The sequence below is a fragment of the Sus scrofa genome, chromosome 4, assembly GCF_000003025.6.
Source record: "Sus scrofa isolate TJ Tabasco breed Duroc chromosome 4, Sscrofa11.1, whole genome shotgun sequence".
Classification (NCBI taxonomy): domain Eukaryota; kingdom Metazoa; phylum Chordata; class Mammalia; order Artiodactyla; family Suidae; genus Sus; species Sus scrofa.
In genome coordinates, this window is record NC_010446.5 from 109,534,165 (window position 1) to 109,550,729 (window position 16,565).

At 50.1% G+C, this 16,565-nt stretch overlaps 1 protein-coding gene across 3 annotated transcripts in view; it reads left to right on the top strand.

Moving 5' to 3' along the window:
• Positions 759–16,565, top strand: part of KCNA2 (potassium voltage-gated channel subfamily A member 2) — a 35,250-nt gene continuing 19,443 nt past the window's right edge. Inside the window, exons 1-2 of one of the 3 annotated variants that reach the window (XM_021088699.1) lie at positions 759–829; positions 14,735–14,939. The gene's annotated coding sequence lies outside the window, so the exon portion shown is untranslated. The remainder of the gene's footprint in view (positions 830–14,734; positions 14,940–16,565) is intronic. The other 2 variants (XM_021088703.1, XM_021088704.1) reach the window with 2 other exon arrangements.

The window sequence follows — 16,565 nt, forward strand, 5'->3', positions numbered from 1 at the left end:
CTGAGTGAAGTAAGTCAGAAAGAGAGAGACAAACACCATATGATGTCACTTATATATGAAACTAAACTATAGGACAAATAAATCTATCTACAGAGCAGAAACAGACTCACAGACATAAAAATCCAATTTCTCTGCCACTTTGGGGTTTTACAGTGTCCTCCTTCCCCTCCTACTCATGAAGGAGTTTTTTCGTTTTGTTTTGTTTTGATGGTTTTTTTTTTTTTTTTTTTTTTTTGCTTTTTTTTTAGGGCCACACCTGTGGCATATAGAAGTTTCCATACTAGGTGTCGAATCCGAGCTGCAGCTGCCGGCCTATACCACAGCTCACAGGAATGCTGGATCCACTGCGTGAGGCCAGGGATGGAACCTGCAACCTCAAGGATACTAGTTGAGTTCGTTACCATTGAGCCACAATGGGAACTCCCACCAAGGAGCCTTGAGGACATAGGATCAGATTATTTCACCTTCAGCTTCACTCCAGGATCCCCTCTCCCCCCAGTCCCTCGTGTCATATCGCTCACAGACCCTTCTTTCTCCCCTCAGCCCATCAGTGACTATTAAGGGCTTGACCACTAAGGGCTATTAAGGACCATTAAGAGTTTACAGGCCACGGCAGTGAGAAAGGGCTTGCTTTGCTTTTAGGAGAAAGACCCATTCTTGCCTTCCATGCTGGGGTGACAGGAAACACCTGAAGATGGCTGATAAAGCATGATGCAAACAGGTCAACCCAAACCTGAAACCCAAGAGTAGTTACCAAGAAAGGAAGCACAGATGGGCCACACAGAAGCCGGAGCCATCATCCGGTGTCAATCTGGAAGACTTCCTAGAGGTGAGCGTTCAGTTGGGTTGTCGAGGGGCGGGGGGCGGCGAATAAGAGCACGGCTGTTGTCAGACGAGGAGTGATGTGAGGAGGGAGATGAGTCTCAGGCTAGGTTGAGGTGTAACAAGGCATGAGAAGGTGAGATTCGATGGGGGCGCCCCTGAAAAGCAAAAAGGGGATTCTGAGTCTTCACAAAAGCAGTATAGAGGGAACTGTAAGGAAATGGAGGTGAAAGGAAGGTGCTCTGGGAAGGATTCCTTTTTTAAGAAAAAATTTATTGTAGTATAGTTGACTTCTAATGTTTTATTAGTTTCCGGTACACAGCAAAGTGAATTGGAGATATATAGATGTATTTCCATGTATACATATCTATCTATAGATACAGATCCATTCTTTCTTCCCACATAGGTTATTACAAACTATTGAGTAGATTTCCCTGAGTTACACAGGATGTTCTTGTTTGTTAACCATTGACCCTGCAGGTGTGAGGGGACCCCAGGGTAAGGGGCTAGAATCTGGACATTGGACATGAAAGGGAAGGGGCCAAACCCAAAGCATTAACTTTAACTCTCAGCCAGCAGACCAAGGCCAGAGGGCCGGGGGTTGGGTCCCCTCCTTCTCAGACAGAGCCCCTCTCCACGCTGGCCACAGAGCTTTGACTGGCCCCGCAGTCTGTGGGCTCTGTGCTGCCATCTGGTGGTGGTGGCATGGAAGGCCAGTCTGCATGTTTCCAGGACTTGGTGTGGGGTGGGTGTGGGAGTTTGTTGAGGCTCTTTGGGGGAGGTGAAAGGAGAGGTGGTGACATTAGGGTCATCAAATCCTTACTTTTTCTAAAAGGGGCAGTTTCTTTGCATTTTCGGCCATCCTTTTTTGGCCACTTAGCTCAGGGACTGGCACAGAGTAGGCACTCAGCATCTCCTGTTTTTCTTTTCTTTTCCTTCTTTTTCTTTTTCTTTTTTCTTTTTGGCTGCGGCATGTGGCAGCTTGATATGGGACTTCCATTCTCAGACCCAAGATTGAACCCTGGCCTCAACGGTGAAAGCACCAAGTCTTAACCACGAGACCACCAGCAAATGCTCTCTGTTATTTTTCTTAACCGTAGTAATGAGTTAACAATTGTTAGATGCCTACCAGGCAGCAGGTGCTTTTGTATATTATCTAAATTATTCTCCACGACAACCCTACATGAGGAGAGTATGGGGGGGGCAGGTTTCGACGGAAGAGGGAACTGAAACTGAGAAATTCATCCAGTCACTTGGCAAGAGTTTCCTGAGTATTCGCCATGTGTCATTCTGAGCCAGACTTTGGGGATGTGGTAGGGAGGCCAGGGGTGGGAGCTCTTCTTGGAACCAACCCCCTGGAGGAGAAAAGAGATTCAAATAATTCCATAGTAATTTAAAATTTTTCAATTGTGATGACTACTCTGAAAAGGAGGGAAGGCACAGAGTACTTACAGATGTTGTGAATGGTTTTCGAAGTCTATTTGATGAAAAGCATGTGCTTCTCCCAGCCTGACTTACCTGCCACTGCACTGCACAAATGAACCCTCTTTGCTCTCTCTCCTCTCCTTCTTCAGCTTTTACTTGCCTGGTTTTGATTCTGTCTCTTCATGGGGTCTCTTCTGTTTGCTTTCTTCCTGCTTAATTCCTTTTCTCTGCCAACGCCATATCTCTCTGTCACTCCCATCGTCTGGTGAATATATGCATGCATAAGCAAAGGAGTGAATTGATGAATGAATATGACACGTTTATGTCACAAACACATGTCACTCATCTACCACGCATCAGACACTTCGTGTGCTCATGGAGACAAAGATCCTGCACTCAGTAGCTCCTGCTGCTTTAGTGAGGGAAGAACAAGGCAACACATGATCAAATATTGAACAAACATACAGGGAAAGAGAGAACAGTTGTGCTAAGAAGGAGGTTCCTGGAGTTCCCACTGTGGCGCAGAGGGGTAAGAATATGACTGCAGCAGCTCGGATCACTGCAGAGGTACAGGTTTAATCCCCAGCCCAGCACAGTGGGTCAGAAAAGAAAACGGGGAGTTCCCGTCGTGGCGCAGTGGTTAACGAATCCGACTAGGAACCATGAGGTTGCGGGTTCAGTCCCTGCCCTTGCTCAGTGGGTTAACGATCCGGCATTGCCGTGAGCTGTTGTGTGGGTTGCAGACGCGTCTTGGATCCTGCGTTGCTGTGGCTCTGGCATAGGCTGGCAGCTGCAGCTCCGATTGGACCCCTAGCCTGGGAATCTCCATATGCCGCGGCAGCAGCCCAAGAAATAGCAAAAAAAAAAAAAGAAAGAAAAAAAAAAAAAAGAAAACGAGGCCCCTTCTGGAGCCTGCGTCTCAGGACAATCTGCACATGTAAGCAGTCTCTGGGCAAATTTTGGCCATCGCACCAGGTCCCTGGCTCTTTAGTGAATGTCCTCTGAGGACACCTCCGTTTATGTTGTGTCAGAGGCATGTTGTTACTTTAATTTTCTGGTTCACTGAGACTTCATTTCAGTAACAAAAACGCATTTCTTAAACAAGTGGTTCTAAGACTTATCAGCCTTCGGGAGCACCTGGGGATATATTAAAATGTCTACTGTCAGGCTCTCAGACTGGCCCCTCTGATGTCATGGATCCAGAATGGGACCTGGATACCAGGCCTTTTAAAAGCTCCCCCAGGAGGCCAAGTGTGAGAGCCACTTTGAAGATCCTCAAGGCCCTGGCCTGGGAGATGACTGGAACCGAACGCAAGTTTGAGGAGAGTGTGACGTCCTGGAGCCAGGGCCTTGCCCTAAGACTCAAGGCCAAGACCATGACCCTCAGGGACTGGGGTCCGAGGGGCTCTAAGTCAATCGATAGCGTGTGACATTGTGTCCACTCACCCAGCAATCGTCCAGCAACTCCCCTTGACTCCATCCAGTGCTCAAGGATCTGGCTGGGGAGATGGGTCTAAAAATGTTCAAGAGACCTCGGAGTTTCTGTTGTGGCTCAGCAGGTTAAGAAGCCAACTCGTGTCCATGAGGATGCAGGTTCGATCCCTGGTCTAGTTCAGTGGGTTGAGGATCCAACATTGCTACAAGCTGCAGCAGAATTTGCAGATGCGGCTTGGATCTGGTGTGGCTGTGGTTGTGGCGTAGGCCAGCAACTGCAGCTCCAATTCAACCCCTGGCCTGGGAACCTCCATATGCCACAGCTGTGACCCTAAAAAGACCCACCCCCACCCAAAAAAGAGTTCAAGAGATCTTGTATGATGGGTGGTGGGAAGTAGGAAGTCCAGGGTACCACAAGGGCACCACAGTGGGGCATCCAATCTGGCCTCTTGTATCCTTTCAAGTCCTCTCCTCTTGTGCCAGCCTCCACAAAGAGGTCTCACAAAAATGTATGGACTGAATTACATGCCAGGCACTAGGTGCCAGGTCCTGGGTGAGGCCCCCTTAAGGAAATACAGGAATGAATAAGATGGAGCCCTAGTCTCAAGGAGTTCACAGACTGGGGAGAACGGAGTCTTTCTCTTTCACTCCTTTTGTGCAAAACAGTGTAGGGGCGAGTCCTATCACTGAGTAGAAACCAGTGCTGTAGGAATACGGAGGAAGGTCAGGTCATATTGCAACATCCAGGAGGACTTTTCACAGGAAACCTTAAAAGATGGGTGTGGGGAGTTCTGCTAGTCAGCAAAGCGAACCCGACTCGTGTCCATGAGGATGTGGGTTTGATCCCTGGTCTTGCTCAGTGGGTTAAGGATCCAGTATGGCCTTGGGCTATGGTATAGGTCGTAAACGTGGCTCGGATCTGGCATTGCTGTGGCTGTGGTGTAGGCTGACAGCTGCAGCTCTGATTTGATCCCTAGCCTGGGAACCTCCATATGCTGCAGGTGCAGCCCTAAAAGAGAAAAAATAAATAAATAAAGATGGGTGGGACTCCAAAGGAAGATGAGGAAAACTTTTCGCAACTTACCTCTTTTGCTAGACTCTTTCCCATTTCTCTCTCTTCTTTAAAGCCCATGGATCAAACTTGAGATGCCAGCTCCCAAAGCATCTTTGTCCAGTGTGGAGGATTGCTCTCGGCCATTGCATGAGCCATGCCCATTAATATTCTTGGCTGCACACTGCCTTTCCCCCCATCAGGGTACATGTGCAGCCTGGGATGAGTTAAAAGCCCCTTCAATCACCACCATCATCTCCAAACCATAAGTCCTCAATTAATTAAGGTGCTTGGGAATTAGCCATGACTTTTTCATCTCATTTCAGTCATCTACACATCATATTGAATTCAAGAAAAAGGGAAACTCAACATTGCCCAAGAATAGTTCTTCTGAATATAAATGTCTGCCTCAACTCATTGCACTACTTTCAATACCCTGTTTTTCCATTCCTGTCCTTGCTACTCACTTCCTGTCCACCTCATAGGAGTTTCTGCTTCTCTCACTTCCTCCCCAACCCAAGCCTGGCACTAATATTCTCTATAATTCAATTAGCCATTAGATGTCTCCAGTTTTATTTTAGTTCTCTTCTCTTCTCTCACCTTTTTTTCCCCTTTCTTTCCCTACTCTCCTTCTTCAGACAACATTTTTGAGCATCTACTAAGTGCTGGCTTCAATCATGTGTATAGAGAAACCCAGGAGCTAGTCCTTTGTTTTGACTTTCAACACTTTGACTATGACGTGTCTGAGTGTGGATCTCTTTCCCTTTACCCTGATTGGGGTTTGTTGAGCTTCCTGGGTCTACAAATTATTTGTCATCAATTTGAGATGTTTTTAGCCATTTTTTTCTTCAAAAGTTTTTCTGCCCCTTACTCTCTCTCCTTTCCTTCTGGGAGTCTTCTCACACATATTTTTGGTACATGGACTCTTGTCCCAAAGATATCATAAGCTCTATTCCTTTTTCTTCCATCTTTTTTCTCTTTGTTCTTCGTGTTGGGTAATTTCTATTGATCCTACTTGCCAGTTCACCAATCCTTCCTTCCCACCGTCTCCAATAAGCCTATTTAGTGAAGTTTTGTATTCTCAATTGTAGAATTTGCATGCGGTCCATTTTTAGAGTTTCTATTTATTTATTCAGAGTCCCTATTTGTTGGGCCAGTGCCATCTTTTCTTTTCATTCTTTTTTGTTCACTTTAATTCTTTAAACATTTATAATAGCTGCTTTGGAAGCGTTTTCTGCTAAATTCAACATCTGGGCCCATTGAAGACAGTTTTTATCCGCTTTATTCCTAGTATGGAGCACACTTTCCTATTTCTTTGCACGTCTTCTCATTTGTTGAAAACTGCACGTTTTTAGATAGTATTTTGTAGCAATTCTGACATTTTTCCTAGGAGGAGTTTCACTGGCTTTGTTTTGTTGAGTAACTAGCTTGGGTTTAAGCTGTTGTTACCTGTCCTTGTACCACTTGCTGACACTGATTATCTGCTCAGTGTTTTTCTTATTCTTTATTCTTTTTTATTCTGTCTTTGAAGGGGTCACCCTTGTGTCCACATAGCTTAGCAATCAGCTGGGAGTTGGTCAGAAGTTGTGCTCAAACTCAGTAGGGTTTTCACCTTCTACCAACAGATCTGGTGGGTTGGGAAGCACATTCAAAATCCAGACAGATGGGGTTTTTTTGTCTGTTTGTTTTTTGTTTTTTAGGGCCACACCTGCAGCATATGGAAGTTCCCAGGCTACACATAGCTCACAGCAACGCCGGATCCCCAACCCACTGAGCAAGGCCAGGGATCAAACCCGCATCCTCATGGATGCTATTCAGATTTTTTTCTGCTGCACCACAACAGGAACTCCCCAGGGCAGGTTTTTAAGTCAGCCTTTATTTTTATTTTCTACCAGGTCCTCCCAGGACTTGCTGGTGCATAAGCACAGATGCCTAGTCAGCCAGAGGTGTGTGCAGAGCTTCGCAGCTGCTCAGTAGCAATCTCATTTCCAGCTTTTCCTGTTAAATGTCTGGACACCCTAATGATCTGCTGCCCACCCCAAGCAGCATAAAACTTCAAACAAACAGGGCTGTGGACTTTCCCTTGTTAATACCGAGTTTGCTACTGTTCTGAAAACTCTGGGACTTCTGCCCTCCTCTCTGAATCAAGACCCCCCCCCCTCCTCCAACAGTGAAGCTGTTGGTTTTCACAATTAACCACACTCTGGTAGTGCAACCTCTCCCAAACTTGGAGGGAGGGGGCAGCCTGGAGAAAGAACACCCCAAACTCTCATTGTTCTCACCAGAAATTTAACAGTTTGTTATGAATAATTTTTGTTGGCTTGTTTGTTTTTGTGTGCAGCAGCTTCATGTGGGATCTCAGTTCCCTGACCAGGGATGGAACCCGGGCCACTGTGGTGAAAATGCCAAGTCTTAACCACTAGACCACCAGGGAACTCCCATGAATAAATGCTTTTTTTTTTTTTTGGTCTTTCTAGGGCTGCACCTGCAGCATATGGAGGTTCCCAGGCGAGGGGTCAAATCGGAGCTGCAGCTGCCAGCCTACACCACAGCCACAGCAACACCAGATCTAAGTCTCATCTTTGACCTATACTGCAGCTCAGGGCAAGTCAGATCCTTAACCCACTAAGTGAGGCTGGGGATAGAACCCGCATCCTTATGGACACAGCTCAGGTTCGTTACCACTGAGCCGCAACGGAAGTCACAATAGGGCCTCCCATCATAAATGCTTTCTAATGTGTCATTTGCATTTGATCAACTTTCAGAGCCAGCCCTGAAATGATGGTTTTTGACAATTTCGTCCAGTTTAACATGGTTTTGCGATGAGAGGATTTGCTGACCTCCTCGCTCTGCTGTGCCTGGAAATCCTACCAGTTGTTTTTAATGGAGTTGTAATCATGCTGTACCTACAGTTTCATGTTCTGGAGAACAACTGTATTTTATTGAGCTATAGTAGTATGCTCCCTGCAAGGGCTATGGTTAAAATTAGCCCGTTATGGTTAAAATTAATCCATTTTTTTATGGAAACCTGTGAAAAATTACCAAATGACCCTTTATTCACCCGGCAAAGAATAGCATTGGCAGGACAGAGCAGGTCAGAGGCTAAAGCCAGTGTTTACACTCAGCGTGTCCAGAGTCTGGGGCCCGAGGGGGTAAGAGTGGGGCGCTCTGGTTACATTAGAATTTCAAAAAGCCCAAGGAAAAGTCCTACCTTGACTTGTAACAAGGTATGGACAGACTGTCATGTGGCTTTACTTTGGGCTGGATTCTTACACTTGGGCGAGGCAGTGCACACCCTCCGTGCTGGCTAGGAGCTAGGCTGGCCATTGCAAGTGTTCGCACTGCTAACGGCGGATAGGCATACTCATCGTTACATAATGAAAGCAGTTTGTTTTGCAGTCACAAGGATCCCACACATGGGGCACCTGGGGGTGGGTGAGGAGGCTATTTTAAAAGGAGCTTTCGGTGGGAATGGCCAAAAAGCAGGAGCCGTGCGCAAGGTGGGAGGACCCGGGAGTCTGACCACGCCCACTTCACCTGCCGCTTTGCTCCATCCTTGTAGGCACCTCCCAGCCGCATCCTCCCCGCAGGACATCTGTTGGCAGCCCTTGGCTGCCTCACGCCCTGCCCTGACCAGTCCCCCCTCTGGCCCTCTGTCGAGTGAGGAACCCCATTCTGAACAGCACAGCATCCAGTCCCCGAGAAGGGGCGGTAGGAAAGGGAGGTGAGAGCATGGGCAGCTGTGCCTGGGCAACAGAGAGTGGGTCTCATCGGGAAGACCCGTCACCAGTCCCAGGGGGCCAAACCCCAAAAGGAGGACCCGGGATGGGGATGTGGGAACGCTGGAAGTGCCCCGGACACAGTGAGGTGACCTCTAAGACGCAGTCCAGCGCTCAGCCGGCCGGGCTGACCTGCCCACACAGGATTCAGTCAGATGGGATTGCGGGGAGCGGGGGGTTCTAGAGAAAAGACAGGGCTGTGTGAGGACAGGGATTGAGACTGGACGCCAGAGATATCAGACTTGTTCAGGGGGTTGAGAAGTCTGGCCCTTCCCCTCCGCCCTCATTAAACAAGATTCTGCTTATGGGAAGCTCACACAGCCACAGTTCACAGCAGCTCCAGCTGCAGGAGATGGGTACAGAGTAGTCGCCTTTGAGGAGGTGATTAGACCCAAGTCAGCCTGGCCAGCTGAGATTGCTGTTCCTGGAGCTGGTGGAGGCCTAAAGGGGTGTGTCAGGCAGAGGGGTTTGTGCTAATTAAAGCTCCAGTTTCTGTGTTCTGTTATCTGGAGAGGAAAGTGTGGGGAGATTTTGTCAGCAAGCTGACGTCAGGTCACTAGGGGTGCTGGGGTTTGGAGCTTAATAAACACGTGGGGGAAAAAAACATTTTTGATTCTTAAAATCTCACCTGCCCTTTAAAAAAAAAAAAAAGGCTTCGGCTTCTGGGATAGTGGTTATGAAAGGAGACGTGCTGTTTCAGAAACCCTGGCCTGTGGCTATCCACTTCCCATCTCTCCCTGGATGCAGAGAGGGTGGCTCCAACCTCCCGGGTTGCTGCAGCCGCAGCCTGTGCCGCAGTGTGCACATGACGCCGCGTGTGGCGCCATCTGGTGGCCACAGGCCGCGTGTGCATCTGGTCCTTTGGACAGAGCTTGATTTCCACCTGCTCAGAGGGACTTCAGGGAGTGGGAGAAGATTTCAAGGCCAAGATAAGGGAACTTAGGCCAGGCTGCTATTACACACTGGTTATTAAGTGCTTCCTATGTGCCACACATAGAGATAATACAGGTATTATCATTCGTTCTTGTATTCATTCATCTATCCCCCCAACACCTGCCAAATATCCCGTGGGAAGTCACGTGTAAGCAGGGATGCCATAAAGAGAGGAAGTCGGAGTTCCCGTCGTGGTCCAGTGCTTAACGAATCCGACTAGGAACCATGAGGTTGCGGGTTTGATCCCTGGCCTCAATCAGTGGCTTGGGGATCTGGCGTTGCCATGAGCTGTGGTGTAGGTTCCAGAAGCGGCTCAGATCCCGCATTGCTGTGGCTCTGGCATAGGCTGGCAGCTACAGCTCCGATTGGACCCCTAGCCTGGGAACCTTCATATGCCATGGGTGCGGCCTTAGAAAAGACCAAAAAAAAAATTAAAATAAAAATTTTAAAAAAAGAGCAAGTCATGAGAACCTTCAGAAGACAAGTCTTCCAGGGAGTGGGGACAGCCAGTGCACAGGCCCCCCCACCCCCACAGGGAGGCACCTGCTGGGCTTGAGGATAGGCAAAGAGGCAGCTGGCCTGGTCAAATGAAGGTAGCAGGGGTTTGGAAATGAGGTCAGACAGCTATGCAGGGCACAGATGGTCCAGAGCCTTCCAGGCCACGGAAGGGCTGTGGGTTTGGTTCTAAGGGTGGTAAACAACCATTGGATTTTGAACGAAGGCATAACGCAACCTGATTTCTGTTTCTAAAAAATATCTTTCTGGCTCCTGCATGAGGCAAGGGTAGAGGCAGGGAGACGTGTTGGGAGCCCAGGTGAGAGATGAGAGTCTGGTACGTGGACCACCCTGGAGGAGGTAAGACAAAAGATTGAGGATATAGGGAGTTCCCGTCGTGGCGCAGTGGTTAACAAATCCGACTAGGAACCATGAGGTCGCGGGTTCGGTCCCTGCCCTTGCTCAGTGGGTTAACTGATCCGGCGTTGCCACGAGCTGTGGTGTATGTCGCAGACAAGGCTCGGATCCCGCGTTGCTGTGGCTCTGGTGTAGGCCGGCGGCTACAGCTCCGATTCGACCCCTAGCCTGGGAACCTCCATATGCCGCAGGAGTGGCCCCCCAAAAATAGCAAAAAGACAAAAGAAAAAAAGATTGAGGATGTATTTTGTAGAGACAATAGGAATTGCGGATGGATTAGTCAAAGGCTGTCTCCAGGGACTGGAGTCTGAGCGGCTGGGTCAGGTGCGATGCTGCTTAAAGGCACGAGGGAGGGTCAGGGTTGGAGGTGAGGTGGCAAGAAGGGGAATTCCATTGGAAGTGCCACGTTGGCGCCACTGCCCATTAGAACTCCAAGTGAGGATGCAGGGACGCCAAGCAGCGTTCTCCATCCTTTTCCTTCTCTCCTTGTGTTTCTTTCATAATCCTTCTGGGTCTTTTTCTCATCAAAGGGCCATCCCCTGCCCCATCTAACTTCCCTGGAGGAAAGCCTGCCCCCGGGGGGATCATTCCACACGGAAAGAATTATGGGCGATGCTGATCTACAAGGGTGGAGCCCCAACTGAATGGCAAAGCCACCTCGGAGGAGGTTGGGATTTGGGGTTCCTGGGGACCCTGCAGAGAAGAATTAGAAGAGGAGAAAGAATCGTTCATCACAAGCTGACAGGTGGCTCTCAGTGAAGCCAGACCCCTCCTCCTGTGGGATGTGGGATTCTGGACACCCCAGCAGGGAGTGGCGGGACCCTACCTCCCAGGGCAGAGTCCAGAGTCCTCCCTGTGCCTCCACCCCTAGAGCCGCCCAGTGCGGGGAGTCAGGCTCCCGTGGCATCTTCGCACCCATCACCCACCTTCTGCAAGTCTGTGTCTCCCCCACAGTCAGTGAAGGCCTCCCCTGTCCTCTGCCAGCCTGGGTCTTTTCTCCTCGAACACCCTGCTCAAAACTCCCCTGGATCCCCCTCCGCCAGGGCCCGTGTCTGGATGCAGGTTGCATCTCTGTAATGCAGGCCACACTTCCGAACAGATGGACTGGAAGGACAAGGGTACTTTGGATAAAACTCTAATGACACTTTCCCAGTTTTTTTAAACGTATTATTTTTAGCTCTACAGATGCCACTAATTAATTACTTCTTCCTGCCTGGGGTAGAAGTCCTGACCCCGAGGTAGTCCAAGCATTGACCCGGAGTGGCGACCCAGTGCTGTCAGACTCTGCTGCATCCCGCGCTCATGTGGGAAGGATGAGGCCCTGGGACTCGGGCGGGGTATGAAGTTCTGTCATTGGAGCACCTAAGGGTATCCATGTGGCCCTGGCCCAGATGCAGCTGTCTGGGCCGTGGCTCTCGGGCCCTCCTCCTGCCCCTCTACCCGTGGCTCTGCTAGGGCCTTCCCGCCTCTCCTTTCCTTTCTCCAAAATGTGGGTGTTCCAGAAACTTCTGCCTCTTCTTATCCCATCAAAAAGGATTCCATCTTATGGCTTCAAATACCACCCCCCCCCCATGGTGCTGACTCTCAGCTCTCTATTCCCAACCCCTGGCCTTTCTCCTGAGCATCAGGCCAGCCTTGCCATCTGCCCAGCTGACAAATGGGAAGGCCTGTCACAGCAGCCCACAAATCCCCATGTCTGCCAGAACTGCCCACCCTGGCGGCTCCATCCCCCAACACAGAGGTGAGCTCAGGCCCAGGTGCCACACACCACCCTCCCGGTCCCCTGCTCCGCCCAAAGCACCAGCACCTGCCCCCTCCCTCTCCCATCTCACGGACCACTGACTCCTACTGACTTCCAGCCACAGCTCCCTGCTGGTACTTCCTCTTTGTTCCCATCATCACCGCGCCACCCTCATCCTTTTCATCCCTGTCCTGTCTCACATCTTCTCCTTACTGGTTTCCTGCCTCTGTTCTCAGATCATCCATCTCATGTTTTCATTGCAAATTATATTACATTCCTTTTTCTTTTTAATTGGCCACACCCTTGGCATATGAAAGGCCAGGGAATCCAACCAGCAGTGACCTACCCCAACGCAGCAGCAATGCTGGATCTTTAACCCCCTGGGCCAGGCCAGGGATCAAACCCTCACCTCTGCAGCCACTCCAGCCACTGCAGTCAGATTCTTAACCCACTGCACTGCAGTGGGAACTCCTACACGAGATTCCTAAGTTATTTTCCTAAAACCTGGATTGGCGCCAGTCACACACTCAGACACAAAACCCTCTGTGGGTGCCTTTTGCTACAGGACAAAATAAATCAAACTCCTCAGCATGACATTCGAGGCCTTTCCCAACCTTCCCCAAGGATCGCCCCTGTGTTCCTTGGCTACCTGATCTGCTATTCCTGGGACAGGTGAGACAGACTCTGGGCTCTGTCTCTGCTGTCCCCTGGCCCTAAAATTCCCTCATTCCTTTAGGCATTTACTTCACAATTGTGTGTTGAGCCCCTACAGTGTTCCAGCCACTGGGAACAAAAAAATAGAAGAATCCTCAAAGTCCCTCTTTATGGAATTTGTATTCTAGAAGTAGGGGGATAAGACAGTGAACACACAAGTGTATAGCAAATTGACAGGGAGAGATAAATGCTATGATGACAAGACAGAGCGCGGTTAGGTACAGGGTGAGGGGTCACTGTTTGAGGCAGGCTGCCCTGGAGAGCCTTTGCACAGAGACTGAACAGATGAATGAAACATGGGGGTGAGGTACACGGATCACCCAGGCAGAAAGCCCAATGCTTGCCTCAACGTCCCTCTCAGGCCTCTGGAAGTTCTCCTTAGGGACACCTCTCAAATGCTCCATCTCTTATGATGGCTTTCCTTCTCTTATGCACTTTTGTACTTTACACTTTGCGGGGGGGGCACAGAATTTCCCAGGTCAGGGATTGAACTCTGGCCACAGCAGTGACAATGCTGAGTCCTTAACCTCTGGGCCACCAGGGAACTCCTACACTTTGTTCTTTTTTAAAAAAATAAATTTTATTAGAGGATAGTATTGACTTATAATGTTGTGTTAGTTTCATGTGTGCAGCCAGTGAATCAGTATATATATATATATATATATATATATATATATATATATATATATGTTGCAGAGCCAAGATGCAGCTGGAAAAGTGAAGGGAGGATGATCCAGGAGTGGACAAGGGCCTGGGGGCGTGAGGAATGGCTAGACGGCTAGATGGTTAAATATATATATATATATATATATCCTTTTTCAGATTCTTTCCCCATATAGGCCATCACAGGGTGTTGAATAGATTTCCCAGTAGGTCCTTGCCACTTATTGATTTTCTATATAGCAGTGTGTATATTCCACCCCCAAGTTCCCAATTTATCCCTCCCGTCAACGATTCCCCCTTGCTAACCAGCCTGTACTTTATTCTTGAATGTAAGCTAGTTCATTCTGCCTTGGCTACATGGACCGGGAGAGTCAACCTCACCAAGCTTCAGTCCAGGCATTTTAGACTGGGCATGAAGATAGCGCCCACCCCCATTCGGCATTAGCCGCATCACAGAAGCAGGGAGACGAGCGCTTCCGTTAGACTCTCATCCCCAAGTTCTACTGCGTTTGTCTTGGGAACCTGCCCCCTTCTTTACCATCTAACTCTGGGGTCCCACTCGAGAAAGAACTTCTGCTTATTTCCTGGAAGTTGATGGACCTCGGACAGGGTGAAGCTGGAAGAGAAGGGAAGTGTTTGCATTCCACTGTGACGTGACTTCCAGCCCCTCCACTGCTGCCCTGGGGACCCCACTGTGCTGACCTTGGCCGTGATCAGATGCACGCACAGGCCTCAGCATCCCAGAAAGGGAGGCCTGTGGGAGGGGCTGCAGACACCCCTGCTTCTTCAGGTCCATGCCCGGGGAGGCGTGGGGATCCACGGCTCAGGGACGCTCTGGCTTATTAACCCAGTAGAGTCTAAGGGCCAGAATTCAGAGAAGAGAGCACGTCCTTTAGGGTGTGCAGGACCCTTACATAACAGCTCTGCCTAGACCTGGAGGCCCGTGGGGAGCCCAGCACCACATCCTCGAGGCAGGAAGAAGCTCAGAGTTTTCTCTTTTTCTGAGTGGCTGGGTACTTTTCCTCTTCCGCGCTCTGATTTGGCTTCCCTGGGCACCTCTCTGCACCTCACCAACATGGCCACTGGGTGGCACTGTTGGACGAGCCTGGAATTTCAGGCGAAAAGCAGGCACGTCAAGACCAGACCGGGCTGGGAATGTGTAGGGGGTTTGGGGGACACGGTTCCAAGTCCCTGTCCCTCCATCTAGCCATTCCTCACGCCCTTGTCCATTCCTAGACCATCCTCCCTTCACTTTTCCAGGTGCATCTTGGCTCTGCAACATCAGGAAAGTTGCCAAGACGGCTCAGTCACCTCCATCCTCTCTCTTTCCTCTTTCCCCTTCTTCGAAGACTCATCCGGAACGGCTGAGTCATCCGGAACCCCAGACCTGAGTTCCCTGGACCGGGCCCTGCTGCTTCTCCAGACCAGCGCTCATTCCATCCAACAAGCACGGAGTTACTACCTGGTACTTTCTTACCCGGTCGGTCCTTCACTCATCTGATTCTCCTTCCTCCCCATTCTGGGGAAGGCCATTCTTAAGTGATGCGATGCACTCTGGTCCCTGCCCTGATCTGAAAGGGCTCCTTTGGGTCACTGCTTGGTCTGTCAAACATCCCACAGAGTCTGTCATCCACGCCCCCCCCCACTTCCCCCGTCTAACTGAAGCCTCTCCCTGCAGTTTAAGCCCATTTTCTCTCCATAGGATCTCAGAATTAAAGCCTCTCCAGGTTCCCCTTGTAATGACCCTTCTTGGACTCAGAGAATGTTATTAAGATGCACTGAGCATCAGGTTTGCACCGTTTTGAATTATTTCAGGATGCGTTTCACAGTGATCTGGCAGCTCCCAAATTCCTCCTTCCCTTTTTAAACAGGCGGTGAGATATGAGGGGGAGCTGCTGACTCGGGGATCAATGAGGCCTGGGCCGGGATCCCATCCCTGCCGCTCACCAGAGCCATGTGCCCTTGAGCAGGTCCTCCCCGAGCCTCCACGTCCTCTCGGTGGACGAGTTATAACTGGGGCATTTATGGAATAGTGGTGCATAATAAGACATGTCCATTGGCACGGGGCTCCCATCTGCGAGGCGTTAGCCGGGCCAAGTCAAAGAACGTGTCATGGGACAGGAGGAGCTTGTATATTTCAGGGAGTCCAGCTTTCCCATTTTACAGAGGAGGAAACTGAGGCCCAAAGAGCGGGAGTGACTTACCCAGGTGGTGGCAGAGCTGGGGCTAGAACCACCAAGCCCGTGGTCTTCCCATGATAGTCACTTGCTCCTCGGGTGTCTGCTCTCTTCCCCTTCCCTGTGGACCAGAGGCAGGAAAGAGGAGAGAAGAAGGTGGTTATAGTAACAATCGGGCTGAGGACACTAAGGAGACCATGTGTGCCAGGCTGATTCATGGGGACAAGAGCAGTCACAGTGCCGCCACCGCTGGGCTGGCTGGGTCACACCTGGGTCAGAGCACCTGGATCTGAGGACCTCGTGTAGGGCGTACGTAAAAGTTAGAGTAAGTTTCAGAGACGGGAGGGCGATGCAAAGCCTCAAGCGTGGCATTTCAGGAAGCACTGGGGGCCTGGGGACAATGACCTCCAAGAAAAGAGGCCATGATTGTTTTCAGCTCTGTGAAGTGTGGAAGTGGGCTGGGGACAGGGGGAGAAGCCGAAGTGCACTTAATGGCCAGGAATAGGATGAAGACCCCTGGGTGAAGGCTTCAGGAAGGAAGATCCCAGGTCAGTGAAAGGCAATCCAAAATCAGCTCTGTCCAGAATTGGAACGACCCATGTGCGAGGCCGCGAGCACCGGTCCCTGAAGGCAGGGGTGCAGAAGCCGGAGGCGGGGGCCTCAGAACTCTTAGGGATCTTTGCAAAGCTTAAGGTGCAGAGTGACAGGTGGACAAGATCAGGGCCAGCCCACAGGACGCCTGGACAGTCAAGCTATGAAAACAGCACAGAAGTGCTAAGAGCATGAATGCTGGAGCCTGAATTCAAACCCTGGCTCTTGCCTGGACTAGCTGGGTGACCTTGAGCAAGGTGCCTAACCTCTCTGTGAAAGAGGAAGCCACGTCCCTCTGGGCATTCAGCATCCCCCCTCTGCCA